Genomic DNA, 12530 nt, shown 5'->3' with positions numbered 1-12530 from the left:
GGATAGTCAGTGATCATATGTGGTGCAAGTTAGAGCTTTGTCTTTAAGACATTGACATTTGAAACATATCCAAGAGCAGTGACAATGGGTGATTAGTTTTCATGACGGAATTGAACTTTTCCTCGTGTTGCCTCTGCGTTATTTCGACTCTCACCAACAGGCGAGGACACCGCATTTTATTTATCTTATGTTCCGTATCCGATCACATCCTTGGAAATTGTGAAGCCGAGAATTTTATTGGTAGGAACGACATATCGTGAACCCCAAATCCGCCGAGGTCTATGAGCCCATCCGGCCATACATGCTGGAAATTAACGCTGGCCTTGAGTGATTAGCAACACATATCACACGTATTAAACTCTTAAAAAAAACATTGTTAATAGGGAATTTAAGAGGGTTCATGATCGTGGAGTAACATCTGTTGGGGAGTGTGATTTTATGTGTGTGTCACACACAGAGTGTGTATACTGTATACACACATAATATATATATACTTACACACACACACACACACACACACACAACACGCACATCTAAGTGCATGATCACACGAGCCAACAAATGTTACGTCACGATCAGGAAACCTCTTAAATTGCCGATTAACGTTTTGAGTTTAATGAGTGTGATATGCACCCATACATACACACACCCACCCACACACACACCCACCCACCCACACACACACACACACACATACATACACACACCCACCCACACACACACCCACCCACACATACATACACATACACACACCCACACACATACACATACATACACCCACACACATGCATACACATAGACAAACCCACCCACCCACCCACACATACATACACATACATACATCCACAGACACATACATACATACACATACACTCACCCAAACACACGCATACATACATACACCCACACACATGCATACACATAGACAAACCCACCCACCCACCCACACATACATACACATACATACACCCACACACACACATACATACATACACATACACACACACACCCACACATACATGCACATACACCCACCCATCCACACACACATACACACACCCACACACATATATATATACATACATACACCCACATACATACATACACATACACCCACACACACATACATACATACACATATACACCCCCCACACACACACATACATACACACACTCACCCACATACACCCACACACACACACGCATACATACACATACACACACTAAATAAAGGCCTAGAGAACATGAAGATGAATATTTACGAGTGCAGTTGTTAGAGGGAATGGAGAGTATATTCCTTGGCGCGTTTAGTAACACTATTCACTTCCCAAATTCCACTTCGCTTCGGTTATGATTTAAGGTGCGGCGCCAAATAAAGAACCAAGCCCATTTAACAAGTTGCACGTTTGTACTGAGTACCCCGGTTATCCCGGGGGGAAAGGCTCCCTGTCTTGTAGACATTTGACGCTGAGATGGAGGAAGAAAAAGGGTTGAAGCACAGAATCGGTCTGCAAGGAGAAAACAAAGGTCTGTTTTTAATTTGGGCCACTGGTTGCTGCGAGGTACACATCGAGCACTGTAAACACTGTCGGACAAGTTTGGCTGGAAGGCGGATTCTAATCATCTCCGAGATAGCATGTCCCCAGTCAGGCCTGAATTAACAATTAAGCAAAATAAACTCTTACTTCGAGCACCAAGGGAAAGGGCGCCACGGGGGCTTTTTCCAGTGCCGATTTAAACTAGACCCCCATTCCCCACAATAAATGAAAAGAACACTCACATACACCAATATATTATATCTATCTATCTATCTATATATAATATAATTGTGGGGGTCTGGCCTGGAGGAAACTGAAGTTTTAATCTATTATTTCACATTCAGCACTTATTGAGTCTTAATGTCTTGTCAGGGTGGAGGGGGATCCATTGTTGGGTTGTGCTGAGGGCATCAGTCGGCCCTGACTCCAGTCACCACAAAAGGACATCGGATGCTTCATTTTAATATTTCCATTACTCACGTCACGCTAATCATTAAAAAAAAACACAATTAAGTTTTATGGCCTGATCTATTTTTTTTCATGGCACTGCTTCAGTTACCGGCGCAGTTGGATAGCAGCAAGGCTAAGTGAAATTGACCCTCAATTGACAGGCAAATCTCGGGGGGAAATGGTTACTGCATTTATAATACGATGTGGGCTTCTTAAACAGCGAACACATAAGCCATAAACTAAAGCAGAAGACATAATTAAAGAGATAAAATATTCTTTTCCACGGCACCCATTAGCTCAGGACACTTCACCAGCGATTATGGTTTTGTCACAGTTGGAATGCAGCAGAAGAGGTAGCCACGTCCAGCACAGCAAGATGCAATGAACGAGCAGCGAGCACGTTTCAGCATTGCCATTTCGAAGTGAAGACATCTGAGAGAAGTTGCTCTTGGAGCCACTAAATGCAGTGGAACCACGAACATACACAAGGCAGGTGTGCAGGACATTAGATGTTGCCACCGCAGCACAGTACGGAAATGCCGGCCTGGCTTGAAAGTTTCGGTGTAACTTGTGAAAGGGGCAGTTTCTTTCATGATGAGCCGTATCCACAGGGACCTTAATCACACTGCTTGCCCATATTGATCCCTCAGGCAACTACGTTAGTAATTTATGAATAATTGCTCCTTGCTGGGTTTTTTTTTCTTCTTTCCTACTTTGCAACTTCAAAAGTATTTCTTCGGCTCCAATGCACCTGGAGGGCGTCGAGATTGAGGTCACGAAAGGTACAATGTCGGTTCAAGTCTTTCGATTAAATTTTCATGTACTTTATCTGCAACACTATTCAGGAGTAAGAACGTTTAAAAACGTTCGTTAAAGGTCCCTGCGAAGGATGGAATAGGATATTCTCCTGGATTATGCACGGATATTGATCTCGTAGAGCTGAAACGGATCTGTATTAATGCAGCATTATTAACAGAGTAAGATGACCTCGGCATAGATGGAGGACCCGGCACAGATGAAGATGCCAGGAAGGTTGAATAGAAGTCAGTTCAAAGAAAGGTGTTCAAGGAAGAAGCGAAGATGATTAAAACTTGAAGACGCCGCTGAAATGAAGGAAGAGAAAGCACTGGTAAGTTCTGGGTGAGGCAGCGGGGGTCTTTTCTCCCCCGGTTTAGGCTGAAGCCAGTGAATTCATTTTATCGTTGAAATCACGGTAAAACTGTCAGCCCTGATTTGACAGTGTGAAGCGGACAGCGCGTTCTGGTAGATGCAAGGCAAAGTTGTTTTGGGCGCTCCTTGTAACCCCACAGGGTGCGCTGTTTTGCAACCTTCTGCTCCGTAAGCTAATTCAGCTCAGCAAAGTAAATTTACGTGGAAGTGTAAGAAAGGTGTATGCAATTTTTAGAAGAGGAATTAATTCATAAATGCTGCTTAACACACGTTCTGAAGATCAAACAAAAACTATTTTAAGCAGGCTATTTGTAATTTGTGAATTGTATTTTGAAGTAAATATTTCAATGTAAAATGGATTTGGTAATAACATTTGTTATTGTTACAACATTTTATATACTTCACTTCAGCGTCTCCATTAAAATCATATAAATGCTATCTTTATTTCACATCTATAAATATTTTGAAAGGCTTGTTAACAGGTTGATATTTTATTTTTGGGCTTGCTGTCTCCTGCCCAGCCAGCTTGATGACACCGTTCTTTTTTTTATGTAATATTTTCTTTATCATTTTAAATATATTTAACATTCATCAACCATACAAAGTACAATACGTTAAGTAAACCCGTCCCTCCACCCGTCCTCTCTGTAGCCCTTTTCCACTGGGATCCCAGTTAATTGGCCGTGCAGTGTCCCAGGATAGGAAGCCCTTTATGTCATTTCCACTGGGCCACCCTTAACTGGGATAGTAATTACTTTTTCACTGAACACAACTCATCCTGGGGATCAGATTGTTCTACCTTCCACTGGAAATGGGTGACTTTCTGCTGTCTCCTTTCCACTGGTATTATCAGCGTGTTGGCGTCAGCAAGCGCTGGGGATATATATGAGTGTTCAGACTGTGTTCCTTTTCCACTGGACCCTGTCCCAGTAAATTCCCAGTTAATTCCTGGGACAGGGTGTTAGTGGAAAAGGGGCTTGTATATGTCCATTAAACAGGGGGGGGGGGGGGAACAAAGAAAAAGAAAGAGAAAAATCCCATCATCAGTAAAACACATAGAGGCATGATGGTATCACAATTTAAAAATCTTTACAGAGGTCTTTTGGCTAGCTAGTAGTGATCATAACCCTATGGTGGCACAGGAGGCAACCTATATGTTCTAAATAAGGCTGTCAGATTTTTAGGAAGGAGTTAAATCCCCTCCTAAGACTGTATGTGATCTTTTCAAGTGATCTTTTCAGCTGTTCATTTCTGAAGACCACCTATCAATGAGGAGATGGGAGTCAGGCTTCCATGTTACTGGTATACATTTCCTGGTCACACATAAGGCATATTTTGTGAATTTAATTTGGAAATTAGTTAGCAATCGACCAACACTTGTAAAGTTCCCCAGAAGACAAAGTTCTGGGTCAACTGGGAAGGTGACTCAGATGTCACAAAGGTCATACCAGAAGGGTCTCACCTTCATGCAGAGCCAGGTAGTGTATAAGAAGGAACCAACCTTTATACCACACCTAAAGCACGTCTCTGATCATTTGGATTTATATTGGTGTAATTTCTGTGGAGTGAGGTACAGCTGACAGAGAAAATTATAATGGACCAATTTATACCTGGCATTGATAGTTGCCAATAAACTTCCCGGACTCACAACTGACCAGAGTTGTTCGTCAATTGTTGTGTCTAAGTCTGACTCCAATCTCACCCTAGATTTATGCAAACCTGGTTTTAGACCCTCACTCATCAATAAAAGATACATTCTAGAAATAAATGTATGTACATTTCCTTCATGGAGTAGATTCTCCTTTTGAGTGAGTCCCAGTTAAGTCATTTCAGGGTCCAAATTGTCCCTAAGGAAGGATCTTAGCAGAAGGTACAAAAAAAATTCTTGTTTGGCAAGTTATATTTCTTCAACTATTCAAACAACTTGAAAAGTCCATTTTCATAACAATCTTCTAGACGTTATATCCCATTATGATATGGCTTACAGAATCTTGTTCAAATTCATTTTCTCTTAAAGGTGTTTTCAGTGACAATCATCTTTTCAGTCCAGAGCCTCCACAGGTCTCACACCACATTATAACCAAATGTTTTAAAATGGGGTTGTCTGTTCTGTTGGATATAATTCTGGAATTCTATTTATATATTAAATCATTGTACACTTTCTCTTTTAGGGAGTACAATTAAATTTATGCCCAGGAGGGAGTATCATCAACCTATAAAAAATGAAGAAATAAATCTCATTTGGACTGCCAAATAATATTTTTTTGAAACTGGACACCTGGATGCCTCCTAACCTATAATCCCATGTAAACTTTTCCACTGATACTCTGGGTACTTTAAAGTTCCATATAAACTGCCCAATATGCTTATTAAGGATTTTAAAAAAGGTTTGGGGTAGTGGAATGGGCAAGGCCTCGAAAGATACTGTAATCTCAGCAATATATTCATCTTTATGCAGTTGACACTGCCAATTTGAATGATGAGCAAGTTCACCCACCTACTCAAATCTTCTTCAATTTTACTAAGTAGCAGGAGGTAATTAAGTTTGTATAAATTCTGAAGGTCATTATCCACCATTATTCTAAGGTATTTAATGCCACCTAAAGCCACTTTAATGGGCTTGTTTGCTGGTACTCAGTATAATTAAAAATTGTTTGTGGGATAATTTCTCTTTTTCTCCCAGTCTACCTTGAATCCTGAAACTTCACCATATACTTGTAATAAAGTCTGTAATTTAGTCAGGGAATTAACCAGATCTGTTAAATACAGAATTACATCATCTGCCATAAGATTAATTTTATGATTTGTCTGACCCACTATAAAACCAATTATATCTGAGCCTGTCTAATTGCCTCTGCTAAGGGCTCAATAGCCAAGACAAAAATTCCTGGAGATAAAGGACACTCTGTTGACTTGACCTGCTCAAATGAATGTTGCCAAGATCTGTCCATTAGTGGAAACCCTGGCTTTGGGTCTATGATAAAGTGTTTTAACCCAGTTAATAAACAGTTGTCCAAACCCAAAGTTGGCCAAGACTCTAAATAAATATGGCCATTCCAGCATATCAAAGGCTTTCTCAGCATCCAGAGCCCCAGTGACATTCGGTTCAGCCTTAGGCATTGCATAGTGCATAATATTAAAGAGCCTACATTGGTTTTTGGCTGATCAGCATTTCAGTCTGGTCTGGATTTATTAATTTTGGCAAGTATTGGCCAAGCCTTATAGCCAAGGCCTTAGAAATCAATTTATAATGAAATGAGCCAAAATGAAGAGCATTTTAATGGGTATCCTTTTTTATGAATCACAGTAATTATGGGAGTAGAAAATTATTCAGGGAGGTTTTAGGTTTTAGATGCTAAATTAATTACATCCATGATAAGGGGATATAAGTAAGTCCTTAAATTCTCTATAAAATTCTGGTGGGAAACCATCCTCCCCTGTTGAGTTATTGGATGAGACTGAGCCTAAGGCTTTTCCAACTTCTTTTGGTGTTAAAGGTAGGTCCAAATTTGCTTGATCTTCTTGGTCAAGTTTGGGCAGTTCTTTCTTTTTCAATTTTTTTTGTAAACAAAATCAGATTGCATAGATACATATGATAGGTTCAGGTAAAGATAAAAAAGAATTACAGATTATAAACAAGATACATATGACTCATGTTACTAATGAAAAAAAAAGAAGAAAAAATCTATTGCTAATGTAATTTCTAACCCTAATTTGAATGATTGCCTGCAAAATCAGGCGTCAACTACTAATTTCACACTAATAGGTTAAAAAAAAGAACCAAATATAATTGATCTATAAATTTTGAAAATAGTTGAAAAAAGAACCCCAAAGAGAAGAAAATTTAATACTCATTGTAGTAGTTGAACACCAAGTTTTCTCTTGAGAAAGGGATGCCATCAAATCCAATAACCATTGTGTTTGCTTGGGAAGAACAACATTTTTCCATCACAGCAGAATGAACCTCTTAGCAATCAGGGAAGCAAAAGCGACCACATGGGATTGGGGTGGAGTCCACTCACTCCAAAAATAGCAATAAAAGGGCTCAGAGTCAGATTGATATCAAGACTTAAAGATATTGTACTAAATAACTCTTTCCAGTAGTTATAGAGGGAGGGACATAACCATAACATATGATATGAAGTATCTTCCTGAGTTGTACATTTATCATATTTAGAGGACATATGGGATAAAATTTAACTAATTGAACTTTGAAGTAGTGGGCCCTATGGACTACTTTAAATTGTAATAAGGAATGTCTAGCACAAAGATAAGATGAATGTACATGTTTCAAAATAGCATCCCATGTATCTTCAGCAAATAGTTGTTGAAAGTCATGTTCCCAAACTTTCTTAATGTTAGATAAGCAACTAGTGCTAGATCTTAAAAGAGGTTCATAAAGGGCTGAAAGCAGTCCTTTCTGATAAGGTCTAAGATTAAAATCTAAGTCTTGGGGAAGCCTCAAAGTTAAGGAATTTAAGAAGCTCTTAATTTGTCAAGAGCGAAACAAAAGTGCTGATTAGGTCATTTAAATTTGGCAGTTAATTGCTCAAAAGAGGCAAAGATTTGGTCTATATACAAGTCCAAGAAAGATTGAATACCCAGCCTTGACCATTGAGTATATCCAATGTCTTGGACCAAAGGTTAAAAAAAAGGAATTATGTAAAATAGGACTAGTTAATAAAAATCTGTGATAACAACTTTCTAAATTGTAACCAAATATGCAAGGTATGTCTAACTACCAAGTTATCAGTTAATTTGGAGAGCATAAAAGGGAAAGGTGCTCTAAGTATTGAGATAAGAGAATGTTTTTTAATGGATTTAATCTCTAAATCAATCCATCTTGAGGCACCTGAATATGCATTTTGATGTATCCAAATAATGATATATCTGATGTTTGCTGTTCAGTAATAAAGTCTCAGATTAGGTAATGCCAAACCTCAATTTCTTTTACTATTTTGAAGGAATTTATTTTTTGAAACAGGGATGCTTATTTTTCCATATAAAAGAGGAAATAAGTGAATCTAAAGAATAAAACAAAAATTAGGAGCAAATACTGGGACAGCTTGAAAAACACAAAAACATAGGCAGATTAACCCTCCCTCTTAGCATTATCAAAAGAGGAGACCATTGAGTTAAGAACTTCTTGGGCAGTTCAGCAGTGGATAAGAAGTCATCAATCTTAGACAGGCCTTCTAGGGATTATGATTTATATAAATTTGTATAGAACTGTTTAAATGTGTTATTGGATTCTATTGGATTATAGGAAACTGAGCTCACTTCAGTCTGAATTCAATTAATTGTTCTCAAACTTTCCTCTGCTTTCAATTGCCAGAACAGGACTTTGTGTGCTTTCTCTCCCAGTTCATAATATCTTTGTTTAGTTATTAGAATATTTTTTTCAGTTTTATAAGTGTGTAGTGTATTATACTTGAGTGTTTTGTTTACAAGCACCTTGTATACTTCTTTGGAGCCAGACTGTTGAAACTCCTTTTCCAGTTTCAGAATTTCTGTTTCCAGTTCTATATCTGCCAAGTATTTCTTCTTAATATATTTTGTATATGAGATTATCTGTCCCCGAAGGTAGGCTGTTAATGCGTCCCATAAAATAAAACTATTGGAAGCAGAGATGCAGTTTATCTCACAGAATAACTTTATCTGGTCACTAATAAATTAGCAAAATTCTGGTTTTTGAAGAAGGGTGGGGCTCAAATGCCATCTGCATGAGTTAGTTGGTTTTTCTGGCATCAAAATAGAGAAGGACAAAGGCAAATGATCCAACAGGGTTCTAGATAAGTATTCAGACTCTTATGTTCTATTAATTAACTGTGTTGATAACAAAAAGAGGTCAATCCTAGTGTGGGAATTATCGGTGGGGGGGGGGGGGGTGTGAATGCGAGAATGAAAGGAGTAGTCCCTAGATCGAGGCTGTGTTTGTCTCAACACTCCTGTCAAATTTAAATCTTTCATGAAATGCAAAGTAGTTTTGGCCGCCTTTATTTTGGATAATGTCTGCGTTGACTTGCCCAGGACAGGATCCAAACAAAAATTGAAGTTGCCCCCTACAGTATATTTCATCATTCCCCTGAAACGTTAAGGAAGGTATCATGATACAGGATTCATCATCATTTAATTAGATGTGTATAAGTTTTAAAGTGTCCAGGACTCTGAATAAAGCTGACAGTTAACTTATATATATTGGTATGATTGATCAATGCTAGTTTCTCCAATCGTTGCTGGCTTGTTTTTGTTTATCAGGATAGCTAGCCCCACCCCAACTTTGGAATTAAAAGATGACAATATTTCTTGTCCTTAGTTTCTTATGTTCCTGTGCAGTAAGGTGGGATACTTCCATTAAATTTTCATTTTTTTTTTAAGGTGTGCCAAGACTTTTTTCCCCTTTAACTGTCCATTCAGCCCATTGACATTAATGCTAACAAAGTTTACTACCTTATTCATTAATAATAATCATATATATATATATATATATACACACACACACACACACACACACACACACACACACACATGGCACATACACATGCACACATGCACACACACGCGTGCACACACACACACACACACACACACACACACGCACACACACACATACACACACACACACACACACACACACACACACACACACACACACACACACACACACACACACACATACACATGCACCAATCAGTTATGACTTTTTCGTAAAATCTCCATATAATCAAAAATATGTCTTTTGTGACAAAATAGTAAAAGATCAGATAAGGTACTGACAAGGTTAATAAACTTTAAAAAAAAGCCTCCCCTCCCCCCTCCCCCCTCCCAATGCCGACTTCTGAATATTTGGCATTACCTTCCCCATCAGACTGGGATGTGCATCCAGCATTCATTAGACACAGCATTTCTAACTAATTCTTAAACATTTTGCTCAGCCCTAAAAAACATGTACAAGATTATTCAATTTTGAATAACAATAGATTTAAAAATGCCCATCTCATAAACAATTACTGTAAATGTCAGCTGCTATAGAAAATAATCAGTTTAAATTGATTTAAATTGGAACTCGTTTATCCATTATAAGTGGAAAAGGGGACTACAGTTTAAGGCACATATCCACGGCAGCTCGTGAGGACCACGAATGCTTATTCAGTTTTCCTCCATATGCTCTCACCCACCATTTTATTCTCCTCCTGGCCAATCACACAAGAATGTCATAATTTCCCTGGGCATTTTGAAGAATTGCCTCCCTCCATTAGGGAGTGTGACCCTCAATGTAGCAAGGTGAAGTAAGGCAAATGGAATGTCCTTCGATCGGAGTTCCTTCTTGACTTCATCAAACTCCCTCTCGCACTTCATTAAACTTGAACTTAGGTCGGGAAACAATAGCTTTGGCCTGTTGTTGTATGTAATGGGGCCCTTGTCTTCTCTCATTTGTCCGAGGTGACATGCAAGATTTTTTCCCTGTCCTGATACTTAAACAGACATATCAGGACATGTCTCGGCCTCCTGTCCACAGATGGGTTAGGCACAAAGACTGTTTAATTATTATCAGTTCATTAGAGTGTTCTCATCCCATAATGTCTTGCATCCAGCCAGTGAAGAATTCTACGGGGTCATTTTCCTCACAGCCTTCTTTCAAGTTAACAAATACAAATATTATTATATTGGCTGTGGTTCTCTAGCTGGTCTATTTTCCCCATTAGAAATAATTTTCCCTCCTTAACACACCAAGGGAAGAGTCCACCTCCATTAATCGATCCTCTACCTTCCCAAAGTGTTCCTCTGCAGCACCAATGTGAAAACTCAACTTGTCTAACATAGTTTTAAGTTCCGAAATGGACTGATTAATCTCTTCAGTTTTGGAGTCCAGCTTATTAGAGATAGCTTCATTAACTCATTTAATCTCCTGAAGGAGGACTCATGAATTGTCCTCCTTCAACAGTTGCACTTGGGCTGGTCCTGTTCCAGGGATGGATCCCTCTGTTGACATTGAGGCTTTTGCAGCCTTCATGTTGCCGTTTTCTTGATGACCCGTTGCTTCTTTGATAGAAGCTGAATTTTGATTGTTGAGTCAATTGTTTTGTTTGTTTCTTCATTTATTCTAGCTATTCAGCTAGTTTAGAGGCAATTCTGGTGCTTTTAATGGTGTTCAATTAGATTTTTCTGGGTAGTCCCAGTGCTCACATCCTCCTTTTTCTGCTGCATTACATGACACATGACCCTCCAGAATCGACACTACAGAGAGAATTAAGGTCAAATTTTGATTGGAAAGATTTAAGAAAGCTTTGCATTTATTATTTGATCAGAGGATCCAGATTCTAAAACATAATGAAAAGTGGGTACATGTCCTTAATGGGGAACAATAAACTAGAGAATGACGGACAAATGCTAGACTGGATTGATATGAGAGAAGCTTGCCAAAGCAGTGGGGTGGCTACAATAGACATGTTGTTAGAGTTAAAGGAGCTTTTGTTTAAGTTATTGGGAGGTGTCTTTATTACATGTGGGAATCCACTGAAGATATTATGAGGGCTCCTCTGGCTTTAGTGAGAGACCTGCTGCAGCTGCAGATACAGGAGACAACTGCTCCAGACTTTGGTTGCAGTGTTCAGGGTATTGTGAAGGGTGCTTGTTGGTTGAGGCCACTGCAGGTCGACAAGAAAATTAATTCAGTTCCAAAACCGTTTAGATCAAGGCAGAAACAAAAGTCAAAATAAAGATACAGAAAACAATATTATTTTGTTTCGTGTCAACCCTTAGATGAGGTAATTACAGTAATTTTGGTAATATTGCTAACCAGCATCCAGATAGCAACTGTACTAAAGGTATATTATGACGCCAAGGAACATTGGGATTAGTGCACGTGATGCTGAGGTAAAAGATTAGTCATGATCTGACTGAGTGGCGGAGCAGGCACAAGAATCCAAATGACTTTTTCCTGCTCTTATTTCTTACATTCTTATATATATAGGCAGACTGACTGGGTTCCTGTGTTGGAGCACCTAAGGCTCTGTATGTGTGTATGTGCAATAGATAATGATCTCTGTGTGGCAAGATCCTGTGATCTTGGTAACTTTTCAATCCCTACCCTTCTGTTCCATATACTCCATAAGGAATATGCCAAATCTATTGCCCGGCACTAGTTTAATGTAAAGCTGCATTACAAGTTGAATAAAGTTGATACTTCTCCCTACCGCAGCACAGAAAAATACAAAAAAAAAAATTCCAGGGCCTTAGGTAAAGACTAATGTGATCTGGCTCTACTTTACAACTGCTGTTATAACAGATGATTGAACTCAGTGACAACTGCCTGGTAAGACCTATCTCCTCACACAGTGTTCCTCTCTGAAATGCAGTTGATATTCCAAT

The 12530-nt window shown here is 38.8% G+C and overlaps 1 long non-coding RNA gene across 1 annotated transcript in view; it reads left to right on the top strand.

Moving 5' to 3' along the window:
* The first annotated feature begins 2346 nt into the window (after nucleotides 1-2346).
* LOC138760088 (uncharacterized) overlaps nucleotides 2347-12530 on the top strand; it is a 33502-nt gene continuing 23318 nt past the window's right edge. The window contains exon 1 of the long non-coding RNA XR_011355392.1: nucleotides 2347-3117. This is a non-coding gene — a long non-coding RNA (uncharacterized lncRNA). The remainder of the gene's footprint in view (nucleotides 3118-12530) is intronic.

This window comes from Narcine bancroftii, chromosome 4, assembly GCF_036971445.1.
Source record: "Narcine bancroftii isolate sNarBan1 chromosome 4, sNarBan1.hap1, whole genome shotgun sequence".
Taxonomy (NCBI): domain Eukaryota; kingdom Metazoa; phylum Chordata; class Chondrichthyes; order Torpediniformes; family Narcinidae; genus Narcine; species Narcine bancroftii.
The sequence above is the reverse complement of the archived record's forward strand: the minus strand, read 5'-3'. Positions and strand labels throughout refer to the sequence as shown.